Genomic DNA, 21,928 nt, shown 5'->3' on the forward strand with positions numbered 1-21,928 from the left:
GGAACTAATTTATTTCTGGAAAAAAATAAATCGTAATTTGGACAAAACGAAATTTTATCACCTAGTCCAAGCGTCACTATAACAGTCGCTAAATAATTAATTAAAAACAATATTTAAGGGACATCTTCCTTTAATTTTCAATAATTGTACGATCTTTAAACTTAATCGATATGGTAAAAACATTGAAATCACTACAAGAACTAACATTACTCGGAACAACACTACAGGTGACATCTCTCTCTCTCTCTCTTTCTCTATCAGTCCACAGACGTCCACTGCTGGACATAGGCTTCCCTCAAGCCCCGCCACAAAAATCGGTCCTACGCTGCTTGCGTCCGGGGCCGAAAAGCTCTTGAGTGGCGACCACGTACCGGAAGACGTAGTGTAAGTAGGCCTCCCACAAGATGACATCCAATAGTTAAATATTTTTTCCAATTGACCTTAAATGTTCTACAGAGCTCACTAAGGATTTTGATTCTGTCGTCTCTAACATATTTCACAATCGAACCATTCGCAATAGGACCAAAGTTCATGCCCACATCCTGGATATACTACACTTCAGAGGGGTTTCTAGATAACATTATTGTAGTATCTGATATGTGTCACGTATCGACTCCGAAATTAATTCCTTCCCATGGTGTTTCAAAAGTTACTAAACTTGTGTCAAGTAACAAAAAAAAAACAAACGAAATATAAAAAAAAAAATACAAGTACACCAACAGTACCTACCTACAATAAATGCAAATATAATTTGGTCACATGTCTTAATAGTACTGTCCAGATCACGGTGTCGTTTACTTAACGGTACCAAAGTACACAAACCGGTTATCAAGAATGCTTCACGGTAATTGTTTGTATTACGCTCTCAGCCTGGATCTACAAAAGGCTTTTTGATTGCTCTTATTAAACTGTGGTAACGGTATTCCGGATTTAGTCTTTTTTTAATCTTGTTATTATTCCTAAAGTCACAAAGAATTTGAGATGCTGCAACTTTCTCGGAAATGTTATATTTTGGTAGCACATGACGCACGTATGCAAGAATTTCTTGAACAGATCTCATAAGAATCGATTTTGGTATCTTTTAAATAATCACCAATGGTCAAATAGTGCATAAAACCGTGTCGAAAATGCCCTTGTTTATTTTAAGACTGCATTGTCACACTATGTACGCATGTTAGATATAACGGCTGTCATACCCTTCAAAACTATTGACAAGGATATGTCGGAGAATATAGTTGGGTTCTTCTTGACACTGTTTTCTATTGTAAGAACCAGTAATGACGTGAAGACTTCTGCGAATACACCATCATGCAGAAGTAACTGGCAGGTCTTGATAGAGTTTTCTTCTCTCTCCTCCAATCTGTCGTCGGGGTTCGGGATAGGGATCTCGCTCAATTACTAGCCTTAAGTATTTTGAGTCATCCGTACGTCAATTTAAGGACCGGTGAAAGAGGCTTAAGAGGATGAGGTGTAAGAGATCTGCAGAGTCTTGTGAAAGAGAAATTACATGACAAATAACCATAATCCTTGATTCACGCTCTTTTTAACCTAGAGGGGTTTCCCGGGTGATATAAGTTTGCAGCGTCGTGTGGCAGACTTCGGATATCCCACAGACCGAGAGACTCGGTCTTCCTAGAGCTGATCAACGCCGTTCCTTGTTGGTAGCAAAAATTTTGTCACTGATATAAGTAGGTTCGCACTGTGATATTTAACAAGAGGTTTTTTTTTAAACTATGTTCAGTAATTTACGAAAATATTTCTGACGCGAGTGAAAAATTAAATAAACGTTAAGCATCTCAAATCATCACACACTTTACTACCGCAAGTATATTTCAAGGTAATTGAATAAAATTTAAATATTTGTCTAGAGTCGGATAATCGACGCATAAAAAAAAATGTATTATGTATGTACAGAGCTAAAAATGTTGGTTCATCGTAATGTAACTTGAAGCGTATAAGCGAAACGTTTCGGCATAAGTATGTTTGGCATTGATGATCTCATGCAACTGGTGCCGATAAGCCATGAACATTCGCAATTGATAATTTGAATTGATTTGATTCGCAAATCACTCCCGACACCATGTAGATTAGCTTCTGGAATTCTAGTAGTTTTTTCTATTTCTTGAGACGTTCGTGACGATGACAACTGTGAAGTATCCGAAATGTTGGAAGCAGAATTATGTAGAACCGGTAATTCAGTATTATAATACATATAATAATAAATTCGGTAACCATCGACCATTGACCGACTACACCGTGATCCAGTTAATGAAGCCGGCACTTTTTTTTTGGGGTAAAGGCATTTAGTAAAATACAACACAAGATTCGAAAAGGAAAGCATTATACTTCTACGGATGGAACAGGTACGCCAGTTCTACGGGTCCCGAAAGGTTTGAAGATCTAGCTGTGACAGATGTCAAAATCCGGTGTTCCCTTACCGAGTTAGAAGATAATCAGACAGATTATCTTTACATATAAATAAAATTGGAGTGTGTCTGTAATATTGAAACAACTAATTTTTACTACATGCATATGAATATATTGTTTACAGTACATACACCAAAATAACATTTTTTGTCTGTCTGTCTGTTTGTTGCTGTTAATCTCTGGAACGGCTGGACCGATTTTGACAAGACTTTCACTGATAGGTAGCTGATGATATAAGGAGTAACTTAGGCTACGTTTTTTAGACTAGCTTCGCTCCGGGGCGTTACCCGCGGTACGACAATAACCGCGGGTAACATCGCAGGACTCAGGTATCAACAATAAAATTTAATGTTTCAGAAGCGAAGCGAGAGCGGGTCGCTAGTTTTTTTTTTAATTTTTTTTTTATTGCCGCATAGGCAGACGAGCATACGGCCCACCTGATGGTGAGTGGTTACCGTCGCTCATGGACGTCAGCAATACCAGGGGCAGAGTCAAGCCGCTGCCTACCGTTTAATACTCTCCACAAACCTCGTTTGAAGAAGGACATGTCATAGCGCTCGGGAAACACCGTGGAGGGGAGCTCATTCCATGGCAAAAAAGATCTCTGGAAACGCACTGTGGATGAACGTAGTGGCTCCAGGTAGTATGGATGAACTCTACTTCAGTGGCGGGCGGTGCGATGGTAAAAACTAAGGTTGTCTTGTAACATATTGATATATTTTGACCAAGATATATTATTGGAAACCAACTGGCAGTAGTTTTTTGACGTAATTCTAGTCTATTGTTTAATGTTTATTAATGTATGTCTGGCGTCGTCTTTACTTAACGTTTTGTTCAAATACATATAAGGCGATTCATTCGGTCCATGTGCATAGGTTTCTTAAATGGTTTGTCTTTCCTGTGACCAATGATTAATATGCAAGCTAAGAAACTGCGAAGTATTTTTTTGGCTCGTAATTTTGAACGAATGAATTTTGTTCGAATGAATACATATTTGAAGTTGAACCACGTCTGCGATGTCATGTATTGTGTTTGAAACATTTAAAACAGAACGGTCTTATTGACAACACGTGTTGCTTAGTGCTTTTGATTGTCTGTTAACCTGTTGTTGAATTGTACAAAGTAAGACTGGTTAAAGATTAAAAGAAGGTTCTACCGGATTTGCTCAACTTTCAACACCAAGCTACATGATTTTTCCATGAAGCCAAGAACATGTACGTAAAGGGCTTAGGTCAGCAGGAATTAAATAGTACGTCACTTTACACTAACTTGTATTTATTTCCACTTTTCACTTACAGGGTAATTTACAGTGATCGTGTTTACAGTTTCAACTCTCTGCGGGGAATGAATGCAATTTTTTTTTTCCTACCTATGTTGATAGCCTTGAGAGGCTATTTCAGCTTCGCCCTAACGTTTGTAGGTGAGCTCGCGGGGCTCAAACCGGAGAGTTGCTAACACTGACCCTAGCAAGAGCAGTGCTTCGCAGAATCTACCACCGGATCGGAAACGCGACCCACTGAGAAGATCCGGCGAGAAACTCAGTGGGCTGTGTCTGTGGGTTAATTCGCTCGTCGAGCCTTTCGTCGCAAGCGACGGGTTCGACGAGGACGGTGATCGGTGAGAATGAATGGTACCCCGATGCGCTCGAATATATTGCCTGATCGCCCCACCACAACGGAATGGTGATGCGATCGGCAACGTTAATAGATGGGTGGAGCCAACCGAATCAATTGAATAGTTATTTAAAATTATTATTAAAATAAATTCAGCTAATTATATCCGAGGTACTATTATCTATTTCCAGGAATAATTAGATTAGTTTTACACATATGCGCGATTTAGTTAGGTATCTCACATATTATTAAGATTTAATATAATACAATTGAGACCATCATCGGATATGCGTAGCAACTAAGTCTACACGATAGCAGACTTTATTATAATTTATGTAATATCCTCGCAACTTGTACTATGTACTTTTAAATACCTAACATACGGATTAAAGAACATCATTCAAGAGAAATTAATCTCAACGAATCATGAGGAAGACGACGCGAGGAGAGAAGTATAAATGCTGCCAGTTTTTTTTAAACATTAATAAAAAGATTCATCCGCGAAGCAGTTGCCGTTGAGTTGTTAGGTCTCCTTTGTAGGCGCTCGGGCAGCTGTTAGCAAATTCCATCCTCTCCTGGCTAAGGCTTTGTTCGAAAAATAATTATTAATAAAGAGCATTTACGTCACGCTAAACTATCCGTTACACTCCAATATACATACATATTATTATGTTGATCATCACAATGTTTTATGGTCGACAGTCACACAATAACGATAATAGGCGTTAATTTACAATAACGAGGTTATTCACGCATTCTTGATTTTAGAAGTGGTTGTTTCGCAAGTAATTTTACTTGTTTTTTTTTTAGCTAAACCGTGCGCGTTTTTCTCTTCGACATCAGTTACTCGTATTTGATCTATAAAATTTTGTTAGTAAAATTTGTGAGATATAAATTCGTAATGTACATCAAGTATAGTAATTTAATAATATCCGGCAACTAATTAAATTGAGTTCGATGTGCTTTCCGCTGCATCTTCCTGCTAATATCCGAAGGAAATCAATAAAGATTCATGTACCTGTATACGTCTAGATGTATTCTCTATTTTGTAAATTTGATGTAAGAAGGAAATCTGCTGGAGTTGATAAATGACTTAGGTTGCAGTGTTGGAGGAAATGGATGAAGTGATCGATCGTTTTGGAGGTGTGTTTACCGATCCCCTGATTTCACGTTCTCAGCATATTTCTAAAATAAACAAGACGATGATATGTTTGATGACAATTAATCTATTACATTACACAATATCTTTCGAACTTCACAGACTATATTTTAGACATTAGAACTTAACAGATTAACTTAATGGTAAACTAACAGAATCGGAATAAGATAATGATTAATAAAATAAGTTATAAGAATAAGTTAAATAAAACTAATGAAGTGTTAAATAATGAACGAGTCCAATAAGTTATTTATTGTGACTGATATTGTAGAATCTTAAAAACATTTAATTATGACAAACCGTTTAGTCTATTATTAAAAACAAAAATGCTCATTTTCGGATTACATTATCAAGAGTATAATAGGCATATAAACCCTTGTTAAATAATTGCACGATCTTATTGTTCCCAACTTTATCAAGATGATCCCGGACACTGTTTGGGCGTTCCCGGAAAATATCGTCCAGGATCAATTTGACACGAAGTCAACGGTGACACGGGTTCCTTTTATTGTTCTACATATTTTTCCATATGCTTTTCCTATTTGCATAAGCCGGTTGAGTGACGTAACATTCAAAGTCCGAAATGATGTTCATTGTACTAGAAAATTCTAAACTTATATATTCCAAATTTAGAAGGTACGCTTTGAAATGGCACAGAAACATATTTTTTTAAATAATAGTTGTGTAAAGAAACCGTTCTAAAAGACTGGTGGAACTCAGATATGCTAATATTAAGAAACAACTTTGGAAATTACATTTTATTAATAACTAGCTGACCCGGCAGATTTCGTAGTGCCTTAATCGATAAATAAAATACCTAAACTTTTGTATAAAATAAACTTAAAACAAACAAGAGAAATCCGTCCGACGGGACATACATCAAAGGTAAAACAAAATTGTTATTTTTATTTAATTCCGAGCATTATCATATTTATTTTAAACCTTTTAAACTTTCTCTGGACTTCCACAAATCATTCAAGACCAAAATTGGCCAAATCAGTCCAGCCGTTCTCGAGTTTTAGCGAGACTAACGAACAGCAATTCATTTATATATATATAGATACGCAATGTAAAAAATATAATTCGTTTGCCGTACGAGGTTAACGGTTGGGAACGATAAAGTACCTCGAGTGAGGTCCCTTATCTACCCCCGCTTCAGAGTACGAGCTCATGAAAATTAACACGATACCATTAAAATTACAATAAGTTATGTTTGCAAAGGAGCCTAGTTTTCCGCTGACGCCCCAATCTGCTTCGAGAATTGTTGGCGGATTGTTGTGACGCAACGGTCAATGTGGAACCCAAAACAACTACAAGATAAGCATTCGGAAAAACTTGAAAACTCATCCGGATTAATAAAATAAAAAAACATCAAGACGAAAAGGTTTTTTTACGTAACTAAGAAGATAACATAATTAATTTTAATCAGCATTAGATTCTCATTATAAATTCACGTGACTTGGTCACCTTTAGACTTTGTTAATGGGGCAAATTCAATATTTAGGAAGTAAAGGATAAGCCCGTGTCAAAGTAAAGAGGCTTTTTAGATAACGTTAGAATACTAGTGGAATCTGATCGTGGTTGATTGATGAACATTATGATTTGTTAAAACATTTTCATGCTCCGAGATAAGAGCCTACCTGGAGTTAAGTGATAATCCGAGCTCATAGAATCAACTAATTCCCTTATGAGCACCTGTAGTGGCGCCGAAATAGGCAACCTATTCCGGAATCCGTCCTTGAAGTGCTAACGTGCACGTGAAGCAGACGTTACAAACAAACAGACTGACAGACAGCTATGAGTTTATTAATATGAAATACATAGATTAGCGAAAACCGTGTGGTTCAATATTTGATATGTTTATCTTAATCACGACTTCAGCCGGCTTAATACTCTTGTACACAAATCTTATCTAAGTGCGTGTACTAAGGTATTATCCACGTTATATATCATGATATTGGATAGGTTGTCTGATTTCCATCGTATGTATCTAACTAATGAAGTACTGAAATGAAGCCCACAGAAAAACAAAACACGAACGCCACTGTCCGTTTGGCTTCAAATAAAATATTAATGTTTCATTTGCATTTATATAATGGCGTATATTTGGTCGTTCTATCATTACGCAAGAAGTACCGGACTGTTTTGACGAAATGTGGTAAACCTATGTCAGCCTTTCCCAAAGTGGGCGATAACGCCCCTTGTGGGCGCTGCAGGCCTAAAGGGGGGCGTTAAGTGACCCAGAAAAAAGGGGGGGCGTTGTATAGAGGCTTCAGAGGCGATTTGCAATTTCATCTAGGACTCTTAGACACCGACTGAGCTCTCGCTATAGTGATTTTTATGTAAGTGAAAAAATGGGGCGCTATAAAATAATTTATTCTCAAAGTGGGCAGTAGACAAAATAAGTTTGGGAGCCCCTGACACCTATGTTTATGTTAAAAACTTGATTGCAACTCGTAACGATGATAAACACCCATGATATAGTTATTAAAAAAAATATCTGAAGATTATTTGGTTTATCAAAATTCATGACCTTTACTACACATTTACGCGGTCGGTAACTCCCACTGGAAACCTCTATTTAATTATAATACTATTGTACAATCAGTAACTGGTGTTGAACATTTACGATTCACATTATTTGATTTATAGATCAATGAATCACAACCACACTACGCCGCATATATAATATCGTTTTACACGACCGAAATACACCTAATTATTAAAAGAAAATTGACACCGCCTACGTTGTGAATATATTGGGAAAAACGTTCTATTCGAGATATGTTTCTAAGTAGTCGTCGTGGCCTAAAGGATAAGACATCCGGTGTTTTCGTCTGTAGCGATGCCCCGATGGTCGAATCTCGCAGACCGGTACCAATTCTAATGATATACGTACTTAACAAATGTTCACAATTGACTTCCACGGTGAAGGAATAACATCGTGCAATAAAAATCAAACCCGCAAAATTATATTTTGCCTAATTACTAGTGGTTGGATCTCGTGTGAGTCCGCACTGGTATGTGCCTATGTTTGCCGTGAAGCAGTAATGCGTTTCGGTTTGAAGGGTGGGGTAGGCGTTGTGATCTCAGAACTTATATCTCAAGGTGAGTGGCGCATTTAAGTTGTAGATGTGTATGGGCTTCATTAACCACTTAACACCAGGTGAGCTGTGAGTTCGTCCACCCATCTAAGCAATAAAAAATAAAAAATAAACATTGGAAATAAATTCTATTCGAGAGATACAATACAAAACGATCTCTTACACTAACCATTTATGACACGAAACAACCTACAAATCGATGCCTCCAATGAACACTACGCTAACTCCAAATTCGTAGATTTGCAGGAGGAGCGTTTAAACGAAAAAAGTTGATAAATTCTTTATTATTGCAGATATATTTATGGTTTTTTTGTGTAACTAGCTGATTTACTTTTGCTCCGAACCCCATCAATAATGATTAATTATAATACTTTTAACATAATGAAGCGATTTGCGTGAAAAACGATAATTTCAAAATTTTGAGTTAGAGTAGTGTTCATTGGAGGCATCGAAATATACTACTACTGTTTAATATCGCGTCTATTATTTTCGTTTTATGATTTCCGACGTTACGTGTTCCAAGTTTTCGTGTGCATGATCACGTTCGTCCACGTGGCAATAAATAAATTCGAAACCGTAAAATTTGTTTTGATTGTGCCCACGACTCGCGAAGACCGAAGCTAAACTAAATACTAAATCACACAAATGTATTCTTATGAATCAAATAAAATCAAATAAAAAAAAAAATCAACATAAATGAAAGTACATACTTGTTGAACGTCAAAAAGAACTAGCGCCTATTCACAAAAACTAGCCTCCGTCCTGAGAAGAACTGGCAAGAAACTCAGCGAGCATGTCTTTTTTTTTTTAATATTAGATTTTTTTTAAATATTCATTTTACAATGAGTATTATAACGTAACAATTATTGCAATATTGAAATGCCCGGAGCGAGCAACTCATTCCCACTTTGTGCAATCTTCTAGACAATCATTGACTTTATAGTAAGCTTTATTGCACAGATGTTCTTTAATAGTTTTCTTAAACCTATGTATATGTAGGTTCTGAACATCTTGTGGGATTTTGTTGTACAGGAATGCTTTCCCAATCAGCTTCGTACTGTATGATCACGAATTGTTTAATATTACATTACTTAAATATACACAATAATATTGCGCGTCGGAATGTTTTAGTTTGTTTTGAACATAAACATTTGAAGTAGCCGTAATTACGATATGAACATTCTTGTGCCTATACTAAACATTACGAGTATGATCGTATATATTATGATTCAGCTTAATGAAGGAGACTAACAACCGTGAGCGATAGAGATGAGTAAATAAATTAGATTAGTGGTGGGTACGTTATCTAAATAATAATAAAACACTACAAATGATATGTTTTAAAACAGAAGTACGTCTTACATTGATTTGCGCGCAATTCATTAAATCAATTTGTTTTTCTACTAACGAATTGTGATATTATTTGGTTAATAATAATCTAAGCGATTTTAATTTGAGAACAACACACCAACTTTTCATGAAATTCTCTTCGGTCTCATCCATAATTTTAATAAATTTGCACGGGCAACAAAGTTTTGTACAATGCTTAGTTTGATTTAGCATAGAAGGCCGGATTGCATTTTTTACCTTGCTACATCTACTCAATATATTTATGTAAGTAGATGCAAACGTAAATGTTTTTATATTGTTTTAAGATACGAGGGCTGCACTAAAAGTATCGGGAATGGAATATTTCCACTGTTCCTGTCATATTAAAATCTTTTTAATTGAAAACTCCTTGGTTTTAAAAATCGAATACCATTTATTTATTTAAAAAAGATTCTCGGTCTTGTCACGAGGTTTTGTCAAACTTGTTTAGTCGTTGAGAAAATGGAATTGACTCGAGAAAATTCAAGAGCGATGATTTATTATGACTTTCGAAGTGGTTTAACACAAAAACAGTGTGTTGACCGGATGATTTCTGCATTTGGTGATGAAGCCCCATCCAAAACCACAATTTATCGCTGGTTTGCTGAGTTTCAATGTGGACGTGTCAAGCTCAGTGATGATCCCCGTCAAGGTCGTCCAAAAACTGCAGTCACCCAAGAAAACGTTGATGCTGTGCGTAAGTTGATTGAGGAAGATCGACATGTGACATACCGCGAAATTCAGGCAATTTTAGGCATTGGCCTGAGTCAAATACAAATAATCTTGCATGAACAATTAGGTGTAAAAAAGTTGTTTTCCCGGTGGATACCGCATTCGCTCTGTGAAGAGCAAAAAGCGGCTCGCGTTACTTGGTGCCTCAGAACTCTCGAAAGATTTCACGCAGGATCCTCAAATGCTGTATACAACATTGTATCAGGTGACGAATCCTGGATATACGCGTACGAACCCGAAACAAAAAACCAGTCACGAGTTTGGGTGTTCGAAAATGAGTTAAAGCCAACAAAAATTGTTCGTTCACGGAGTGTTGCAAAAAAAATGGTGGCCACGTTTGTCTCCAAAACCGGCCATGTTACGACTATTCCTCTTGAGCAGGGGTGGGCAAATACTTTAAAGCGCGGGCCAAAATGAAATTTTCAAAATGTCTCCCGGGCCGGAGGACTATACCGCATATGCTTTGCACAAGCGGATGTTTTGGATGGAGTTTTTTCCCTGCCAATTTTTTTTTGACAAAGACACTAAGTATCATTTCAATTTGAATAAAATATGTCACGTAATTTTTAAAGAAATATTTTTATAAATAAATGCCTATTAGATAAACCAGTCAATGAAACATTTTATTTTGTTACTTATTTATGTCTTAATGATACAAATTATTTTATATTGACACATAGTTATTACAATTTAACATTTATATTGCATTTCGTAAATATAATAGTAAATAGAATTCAAAAAAGAAAAGAATAACATCAAACGGTAAAATAAATATTTAAAGTTAATGCGAAACGTGAAATCTCGAATGTTCATCTGACATTATTTCTTCAAAATTGGGTTCCAAATCACTTGCAGCAATCCTTAATACCGAGTGTAGATTTTCGTCAGTAATTTGTGATCGATATTTATTTTTCGTGGAAACCATTAAAGAAAAAGTTCTTTCACAAATATATGTCGAACCAAATAAAACAAGGTATTTTTGAACATAGTTCAAAAAATGTTTGAAATGTTCATCATTCAAAGCGCCATAGAAAGCACTCAATTCGTTTGAGTGAAAATTTTCTTTTAGTAAAATATTTGATTGTAAGTCAATTAGTTCTAGTTGAATTTCAACAGGGGCTTCTTGCACATCGAAATTGAAAGGTTGGCTAATTAATGATTAAGGTTTTTCAATAGCTTTGAAATCTTGAAATCTTCTTTGGAATTCAGAATGCAGGTCTTGTGTTATTGTACTATATTTAAAAAAATCTGTATTTTTCAATGATTCTCCCCGTGCTTGCAATGAGGGGAAATGATTTAATAATTTATTATTAAAGTTTTCAGCAAATAAACTTAGTTTTGTCATAAATGCTTTGACGTTTGAGTGCATATTGAAAGCGAATTGTTTTTTCCCTTGTAGATTTATATTTAGTTCATTCAAATATTTTACGATATCTACTAAAAATGAGAAATCGTTTAGCCAATCTCTATTTTGCAATTCAGGAAAATCATGTAGTTTTTCTTTTATCGACAAGAAGGATACTATTTCATCAAGCAAATATTGAAATCTGTCCAAAACTTTACCAATGCTAAGCCATCTCACTTCAGTGTAATAAGGAATTTTATAGAAGTCACTTTCAATTTCTTTCAAAAATTCAACAAACTGTCGATGGTTTACGGCACGTCCTCGAATAAAATTCACAACTTTGGTCACAACAGTAACGACGTGATTCAGTTTTAAAACCTTTCTGCATAGCACTTCTTGATGAATAATGCAGTGCAAAAATAATATATCGTGTTCTGGTTGTAACTTTTTTACTTTGTCGCGAATTCGTTTAAGTAAGCCTACATTTTTCCCTGTTAAACTAGGACAACCATCCGTAGTGACGCTTACTATTTTATTCCAAGTTAAACTTACTTTAACTAAACACTCTTCAAGAGCGAGAAAAAAGTCTTCACCAGTAGTTGTATCTTTCATTGGATGCACACTAAGAAGTTCCTCGCTAATTTCGCATTTCTTGTTAATGCCGCGAATAAATATTAATAATTGACTTGTATCAGTAATATCGCAGGACTCATCTAAAGCCAGAGAACAATAGGTAAAATCAGCAATTTTTGTTCTTAGCTGGTCAAGTAAGTTTCCTGAAATATTTTCAATCCGTCGTACTATTGTTCTTCTTGAAAGGCTTACATTTTCAAAAATATGTTTCTTTTCAGGACAACATATCTCCGACACTTGTACCATGCATTGTTTAACAAATTCTGCTTCAGAAAACGGCTTACATAACTTAGCAATTTTGTGTGCGACAACATAACTTGCTTTTGTTGTAGATTTCTCTATATTACGTTGTTTGGTAAATATATTTTGTTGCTTATTCAAGTTTTTTGCTAAGTTTTCTGCTACAGTTTGAAGTTCTTTTAATGAATGTAATGCATATTTTGGATGTTTTGTTGTAAAGTGCCTGTTTAAATTGTATTCTTTAAAAACAGCAATTGTTTCCTGACAAACTAAACAAATTGCTTTCTTATTTATGTTTGTAAAAAGATATTTTACCGTCCAAGCTTCATTGAAGTTTCTGCATTCCAAATCAACTTTTCTTTTTTTAGATTGACTCATTTTACAAAGGTCTACAAACCTATAATTTAATTAATACAATAAAATAAAACCAATGTTTTAAAATTTTACTTACAAAAAGTCCACTTTTTCAATTTTATATTTGCAAACTAATATTAGACTCGAACAAAAAAGAGTATGCGATCAGTACTAAATCAAAATTAACAATACACGTGGTGCGACCTGTCGTCCCTCGAAAAGTGAGAGGAGTGCAGCATATGCCGTACTCACAGGCATTTCGAACCTAGCGCGATCTCCTTTGTGTTTGACGAAAAAACCGCCCTGAGAGCGATCGTCGCGAGCGACCCGTGTGAAACACACGAGGATTGTTTCAAGCTCACGACATCGTCCACACTAGTGTAGTTAGCCGACCGCCCATTTTATTAAGACTATTATATATACAGTACGCACACTAATAATGCTGATGTCAACAAAATCTCATAAAAGAGTTTAAAAAAATTTATGTGCGGAATTTTTCAACGGGCCGGATAAAATTAGCAAAAGGGCCGGATCCGGCCCGCGGGCCGGCTTTTGCCCACCCCTGCTCTTGAGGGACAAAGAACGGTTAATGCGGAATGGTATGCTAGCATTTGTTTGCCACAGGTCGTTTCTGAACTCCGTAAAGAGAACTGCAACCGCCGCATCATCCTCCATCACGACAATGCGAGTTCTCATACCGCGCACAGAACAAAAAATTTTTTAGAGCAAGAAAACATAGAATTATTAGACCATCCGCCGTAGAGCCCCGACCTAAGCCCTAATGATTTCTATACTTTCCCTAAAGGCCTAAAATAAAGAATAAATTGCGTGGACAGGGATTTTCATCACCTGAAGAAGCTGTGGACGCCTACAAAACGGCCATTTTGGAGACCCCAACTTCCGAATGGAATGGTTGCTTCAATGATTGGTTCCATCGTATGGAAAAATGTGTCAAATTTCGCGGAGAATACTTCGAAAAGCAATAAATACATTTTTAAATAGTAATGTTGTGTCACTTCGTTAATTCCCGAAATTTTCAGTGCCGCCTAGGTATACCTACATATGTAGTTACATAGATATTTTTTTATTTGTTTACGGCTTTTTATTTACTGGTGGTAGGACCTCTTGTGAGTCCACACGGGTAGGTACCACCGCCCTTCCTATTGCTGTCGTGAAGCAGTAATGCGTTTCAGTTTGAAGGGCGGGGCAGCCGTCGTAACTATACTGAGACCTTAGAACTGATGTCTCAAGGTGGGTGGCGTATTTACGTTGTTGATGTCTATGGGCTCCGGTAACCTTTTAACACCAGGAGGGCTGTGAGCTCGTCCACCCATCTAAGCAATAAAAAAATATTACTAGACTTTTTGGCAAATCTAAATTTTTATATATGTATTATGAATAAACTCTTCATAATTCTATCCGAAATGGAAAGTGATCCAGAGGATAAATATATTTTTTAGAATTTTTGTGGCCACTGTCACAGTAATACACTGTCTTGTGAAATGTATTCAATTTTCTTTTATCCTTTTAACCTTTAATCCGGGTAAAGAGAGATGTACAATAATTGACAAAAAAAACTCGCTGTGGTTGTTGGAAATGAGGTCGAAGCAATCTAAAAAATGTATATTCTATAACGGCAAAGAGATGTTGCCTCTAATATAGAGTACCCAAAGACACAATGAAATACAATATTACGCACACAAGCATAAATAACGTCTAGTAATATTATGTAAAAATTTATGGTTGTGTGATTGGGTGATGTGTGACTAAAAATACATAGACACACAAAGATCTTTAAAATGTAGGTTCATGAGTTTTGTAATGCGAAGGTTATAGTAACCTATTTTGAATTACAAATTTGTTGGAAATGACATATAATAATTTAATGTTTAAATTGTATTTCATAATGGTAGTGTAATCATTTCACTTATCCGGCTATGGAATGAGCTCCCCTCCACGGTGTTTCCCGAGCGCTATGACATGCCCTTCTTCAAACGAGGCTTGTGGAGAGTATTAAGCGGTAGGCAGCGGCTTGGCTCTGCCCCTGGCATTGCTGAAGTCCATGGGCGACGGTAACCACTCACCATCAGGTGGGCCGTATGCTCGTCTGCCTACAAGGGCAATAAAAAAAAGAAAAAGCTTATCCTCTTACTTAATTGAATTATGCACAAAAAATTGTAACTGATTTAGAATGCCTTATAAATTTCTGTAAGGCATATATTAATATGTATATTTGACAAAAACCCCTTTGGTGACTGTTTGAAAGTGCCAGTCAAAAAAACTTATGTTTGTTCAAATTTGAGTTAATACCTGTTACAAGATATCGCATTTAGCGATGAAACCATTTATGGTACGTTTGTCCTCTCATATTATTATAGTATATATATATATATATATATATATATTTAACAACAGTCTAAAAATCAAGAGCTCAAGAACAATAAAAAAATACATACTAATGCAACGGCCTGTGCTTTTCATCTGTCGAGATTTATAAAATTTCTGTTTTCCTCTGCAGATAATATAGCATACTCTGTTCTAAGATTTCTTTGCCGTAATCTGTCATGATAAGTGACGTCAGTGAGTCAATAACCAAATGTAAATGAATGAATAAATAAACCTTGGACCAGGGGGGTGCAACTCCCATACAAAGGAAAATAACATACAACTAGCGTCATCTTTAGGAACCGGCGAGGTCATTTTTGAAACGTTTTGGCCTTAATGAACTAATAAACTCACTAGATGGCAGATACGAGTTCTGACTCAATAAAAAAGGTTAGCGTACTTTGAAGCAGTGCTTCCATTTTTAGGGAATTCTCCCTTTTTTAGGGAAAAATAGCTGATATTTTGGATGATAAAGACAATTTAAAAAATATAAAAAGCAAAGCCTATACTAGTAACTGTTGTGAATTTTAAAATAAACGGTTTTTAAAGTAAAACAATGAACATTTTATTTTATGGAGAGAGAATGACATTAAGTCGAGTTGACAAGTAAAAGAATAAAACAGAGTTGTGTATAAAAACTATTAAGAAGGTTTGATTCAACAGTAACCCTCTAGTAAAGTAAATCATAGATTAAGCCACTGCTTTTTTCTTAGGGATTCCCCAGAATCCCAATAAGTATAATCCGCCAAACTTTTATTTACCTATTTTCGTTGATGTCACCAGAACTTACTTGTATTGTAATATACAGGTACTTCATGTACCATGAAAGATTATCATGGTAATTTCATTTACGAAAACCTTGTAATTGTCATTTCACTTTTGCTAGCAGTTCCTTCTTCAAAGACTGAGGTGGAAAGATTATTCAGTGTTCTCAAATGTAAAAACTGACAAAAGAAACAGGCTTTCTAATGAAACCCTGAACGGCTTGCTTCATAGAAAGTTCCCAACTTTGCCAGCAAACAATTGCTCAATTTTAGAACCGAACAGTGTTAGGTTGCGTGCAGCAAAAGAATATAAAAGAAATGCGTCGACTTCCTTGAAAATTCTAATCCTATAGATCTATGATCTTCTGGGGGCGTTTATATTATATATACCTACATTAAATAATATGCTGTGGTTTATTTTCTGTATTTTATTTATGCTTTCTATATAAAGGATTTATGAAAGTTGTCTAGGAAATTTTAGGGATAAATTCAAAAGAAACTAGGGTAAAATGTGTTAAAAAAAACTTAAGTGGAAACACTGCTTTGAAGTTTTCAAAATTCCAGGGCCGTAAAACAATCTCAAAAAAAAAAAAAAAAGTTTTTTAACTAAAGCAAAAATAAAAACGAGAGTTGCGCATCTATCTCTAATATATTAAGTGTATAATCTATGCCTTGGACGTTACTACGTTATATTCCTGTTTTTATATACATTGATGGGACACGTACATTGTAGTAATTTATTTTACCGCGTACACATTTATCTTATTGCTAGCTATCCTGACTACTGTGACATGTAGTCTGAGATTTAATTTCGTAATCATTGAGCTCATTCATAGTGTATTTTCAGAGATATTTTTTGCCCCATACCATCCGGTTCTGGATTAAATTCTGTTCGGTTTTTCCTGAGCGTTATGAGGTTCTCCAAAAGCGAAATTTGAACAGAGCTCTGTATACCAGGCAGCGTATACTTTGGGCTTCTGAGCCACATTTTATTTTACTAGAAGGCAAATGAGTTCTACACAATGCTTGGGTGCTTGCAAACCGCAACACATGTCTTTGTTAAAAAAAAACGAAAATACTAAGTTTATAATAAAAAATATTTAACTGTAATTAAATGCGAACTTAAACTGTAAAAGAATAATAGTAGTACATAATTGTGTCTTCAAAAATATTATGTCAATGCTCTTTTATGATGCATTACTTAAAATAAAAGTACTCTGTGTATTTCTGCCGCGGATCAGTCGTGCGCTTTATCAATAGAGATAGTAATGAGTTTTCGATTATATGTCTCAACGTCAGAGGCGGTGTTCACTTTGTTATTTCTGTAGGTTCCACTGACTTATTACCAGGACGGTAATTAGCGTTTCGACCGAGCGAATCAAGTAAAAGTTTCAGTTAAATAGGAGTAGCTCGCTGTCTCGGAACTAATTTACGCCAGAATAGGACAGTATTGTGGTACCAACTGTGGAAACGCAAAGGACATTTGGTACTTAAAACGTCTTGTATTAAATTATATTTTCCCTTATTACTTCTCAATTTAGTAGCATAAAAAATCTAACTACGACGCAAAGGGTCAGACGTGCGTTTAATAAATAAATAGCTCTAACGGAATTCGATTCAAGTGTTTTAAGAACAACAAAAAAAACGATATTTAGCTCAGGGAGAGAGAGTGTAAAGTGCTGCTATTTTTAGAGAAAACGAAAGTAGCTCTTAAAAATAAGGACACCTGAAGGTCCTTCAATCGGTAATTTCACTATATTTGTAGATCAATACGCAATTAGATAAGCGGTTACCGTTCCCTATGGACGTAATAGCAATGTGACGTGTACAACATAGATGCTGTTTTTGGGAAATATTATTTTTAAGGCCGGTTTGAAGAGGACGTATGAGGAAAAAGCATGTCATTTCGGATCCTCCTGATCCACTAACGGTGCTTCTAGGTACCCCAAGCGCCGGTCATCATTCTCACACAGCCCACTGAGTTTCTCGCCGGATCTTCTCAGTGAGTCGCGTTTCCGGTCCGGTGGTAGATTCTGCGAAGCACAGCTTTTGCTAGGGTTCGTGATAGCAACATCGTCAGGTTTGAGTCCCGTGAGCTCACTTACTAGTTAAGGTTACGCTGATATGGTCTCTCTAGACCATCAGCTAGGGTAGGAAAAAAAGAAGAAGGAAAAAGTAATAAAAAAGAAGCTATTATTTTGTCCCGTCCGTCCACAAATGAGCTACTTTACTCGGAGACTACTAGTAGTCTTTAGTATTGCGCCAACGCCTTAATAAAATCTGAAGCTACATGAACATGTTTTCTAGATTTTCGCTAGAGACAAGTAAGTTTTACTGGTAGGACCTCTTGGGAGTTCGCGCGGGTAGGTACCACCACCCTGCCTATTTTTGCCGTGAAGCAGTAATGCGTTTCGGTTTGAAGGGTGGGGCAGCCGTTGTAACTATACTGAGACCTTAGAACTTACATCTCAAGGTGGATGGGTGGCTGGATAACGTTGTAAATGTCTATGGGCTCCAGTAACCACTTAAAGGCAAGTGGGCTGTGAGCTCGTCCACACATCTAAGCAATAAAAAAAGAAGTCGCTTTCTCTGTCCCTATGTATGCTTAAATCTTTAAAAATACGCAACGGATTTTGATGCGGTTTTTTTAATAGATAGAGTGATTGAAGAGGAAGGTTTAAATGTATAATAACATCCATTAAATAGTGAAGAAATCAATAATAAATTACAGTTTCCGAAGCGAAGCGAGGGCGGGTCGCTAGTAAACATGAAAAAAATATGTATACTGAACAGTCATACCCAATTTTTTTGGTAACCCTTAAATTCCATCACAGTTATTGAGCGAATACCAAAAAAAAATTTGAATGACAAATAGCGGAAAAAATGGTACGTAGTTGTTTTATCTTATCCTATTGATGTATAGCGCAGGACCGATCTTTGTCGCGAGGCCTGGGGGAGGCCCATTTCCAGCAGTGGATGTCTGTGGGCTGATAGTATAAAAATTGATATATATGTATCAATTTTAGTATTGAAATACTTTCAACGTTCCAGTTTCACAATAGGCCGTGCCGCCAGTAAGCCTACGCATAAACTGAGAATCATGAAAATCGTAGCGGAATTCAGGCTACATACGTTCCGATCTTGGATACAAGTCACATGACGTCACAATTCGACTGTTGTTTGCATTGTTGCCCAAAATGAAGGCTGTATCAGAGTGGCGCGAACGCTTATGTTCAAGTATCGCAGGTTCACCGAAGGTCAGTCTATGCAAGCGGATAAACATCCGCACCGACGCGACGGAACTTGTTTCAGCTTAATGAAACAAAACATTGGAAATTAACCGCACTCACTTTCATTGGAGTACGTTTTTTTGGATAGGTACGTTTTCAGAGGGTAATTTGCATTTTGTTAACGCGTTAATAGAGGAAAGAGCTCACGGTCAACCTCAAAAATCCTCACAGCGTGTATTCCACCACCCGCCTCAAGATCTTAAGGTCGAAGGCTCAGTTGTATTGTCTAACGACTGTCATACCCTTCAAATGGAAATACATGACTGTTTCGCATCAGAAATGGCCACGACAGTGGTACTCACACGTGCAATTTTATAACGGGTTTTACCACCAGCAAATTGCGCGTTGGCGATCACAGTATACTTTAAAAATTCTGTTGCCGATTCTCGGACGATTCCCTTAAATTGCCATTCTAGGCCATCACCATGGAGTCATAAAGACAGGCCACATATTTCATTCAAGGAAAATCATTTTCATTTGGCGTTATTAATGTTTACTGTAATTGGAACGCATTTTATAGACCTTAAAATGTTCATGAAATTATAATTGCGTAAGTTATAAATAACTTTTTAACAACATTATAAATATCTGTGTGCTTATCACTACATAGTATAAAACAAAGTCGCCTTCTCTGTCCCTATGTATGCTTAAATCTTTAAAATTACGCAACGGATTTTGATGCGGTTTTTTTAATAGATAGAGTGATTGAAGAGGGAGGTTTATACAGGGTGGCCCATAAGTCCTTTGAAAAGTAAAATTTGAATAAAACGAACAGGGCGCGCGTGAGCGGTGCAGGGGAAGCGGGGGGAGTAACTTCGGTTTCTGGGAATTTAGTCGCGATGGAGCGTTTTACCGGAGCGGACCGTGCGTTTTGTGTGCGCGAGTTTTATAAAAACGACAATTCGGCAACCGTTGCGCGGCGTAAATTTCGAGAACACAAAGGTTTACACAACTTTGACTACACTCCAACTCTTCAAACGATTAAGAACTGGGTTGCTAAGTTCGAGGAGACCGGTTCGACGTTAGATAAACCGCGGTTGGGTCGCCCAAGGACGTCACGTACGGAACAAAACATAGACACAGTGACACAGTCTATTCGCGAAAATCCGACACAGTCAACTCGTAAGCGCGCCAGAGCATTAAACGTATCCAGGATATCGTTACAACGGATTTTGAAGAAAGATTTACATATGCACCCTTACAAAATTCAGTTGGTTCAAGAATTAAAGGAAACTGACGGTATTCAAAGACAAAATTATGCGAATGAAATGTTGAATCGGTTTACTTCCTTCAATAACATAATGTTCTCTGACGAGGCTCATTTCCATCTTAACGGGCATGTTAGTAAACAAAATTGCCGCTATTGGAGCCCCATCAATCCAAAACTTAAGCATCAGAAGCCCTTACATAGTCCGAAAGTGACTGTTTGGGCCGCTATGTCAGCCCATGGTATCCTAGGGCCTTACTTCTTTGAGGATGGCAGAGGGCGCGCAGTTACTGTTACGTCGGAGCGATATGTGGCTATGATCGAAGAGTTTTTCATACCAGAATTGCAAAACTTTTCAGGCTTTAATGCCAGGACGTGGTTTCAACAGGATGGGGCCACTTCTCACACCTCTAACACTGCTATGCCCGTTATCCGTCAACTTTTTCCTGGCAAAGTTATCTCTAAGAGAGGAGACATTTCCTGGCCTCCACGTAGTCCAGATCTGACCCCGATGGATTTTTTTTTGTGGGGCTACCTTAAGGCTAAAGTATACGACACAAACCCGCGGTCAATTGAGGCCCTAAAAGAAAACATCCGCAGAGAAATGACAAGCATTTCAGCAGTGACGTGCCGCGCAGTCATCGACAATTTTAGACGTCGTTTGCAAGAGTGCCGTGATCGCAACGGATTACATTTAGGAGATGTTATTTTCAAAAAATAATTCCCGTTTTTTAAGCTTTTATGTAAATAAAAATTTAATTCATAATGTAATTAGTTTTATTTTAATAAATTTTTTTTCATATCAAAGGACTTATGGGCCACCCTGTATATGTATAATAAAAATAAAAAAATAAAAAAGCCTGTATTTCCTTATCCTGAACTTTCATTTGCAATGTGGTATTTATTTGTTAGTGTTTAGTTAGTTATTAATGCTTATTGTCTAAATGTTAGTACGAGTTAATTTTTGTTATTGGATATGGACCCCTCCTCGGGTGAAGGCCTCCTCCGGTCCTTTCCACTGATCTCTGTCCTTGCCGATCGTTTGCCAGTCCTTTCCTATTATTTCGGTTATGTCGTCAGCCCATCGTCTTTTCGGTCTCTCCCTACCCTTCTTTTGCCAATTGGCCCTTTCCAGATTGTAGTGTTGACTGTCCACCTGGTGTCTGTGTATCTCAATACGTGACCTGCCCACTGCCATTTCAATTTTAGAGCTTGTGTGAGGGCATCTGTTATCTTTGTTTTCTGTCTTATTACTTTGCTCCTGACTTTTTGAATTTTTCTTATGTTTAGGATACTTCTCTCCATAG

The 21,928-nt window shown here is 36.7% G+C and overlaps 1 protein-coding gene and 1 long non-coding RNA gene across 5 annotated transcripts in view; one reads left to right on the plus strand and one right to left on the minus strand.

The window, feature by feature from the left end:
- Positions 1-21,928, plus strand: part of Pde11 (Phosphodiesterase 11) — a 287,160-nt gene that overhangs the window by 14,971 nt on the left and 250,261 nt on the right. The window lies entirely within an intron of this gene.
- The window catches only part of LOC149503272 (uncharacterized), a 394,089-nt gene continuing 385,573 nt past the window's right edge, over positions 13,413-21,928 (minus strand). Inside the window, exon 2 of the long non-coding RNA XR_016325692.1 lies at positions 13,413-13,540. This is a non-coding gene — a long non-coding RNA (uncharacterized LOC149503272). The remainder of the gene's footprint in view (positions 13,541-21,928) is intronic.

This window comes from Bombyx mandarina, chromosome 03, assembly GCF_030267445.1.
Source record: "Bombyx mandarina strain Sakado chromosome 03, ASM3026744v2".
Taxonomy (NCBI): domain Eukaryota; kingdom Metazoa; phylum Arthropoda; class Insecta; order Lepidoptera; family Bombycidae; genus Bombyx; species Bombyx mandarina.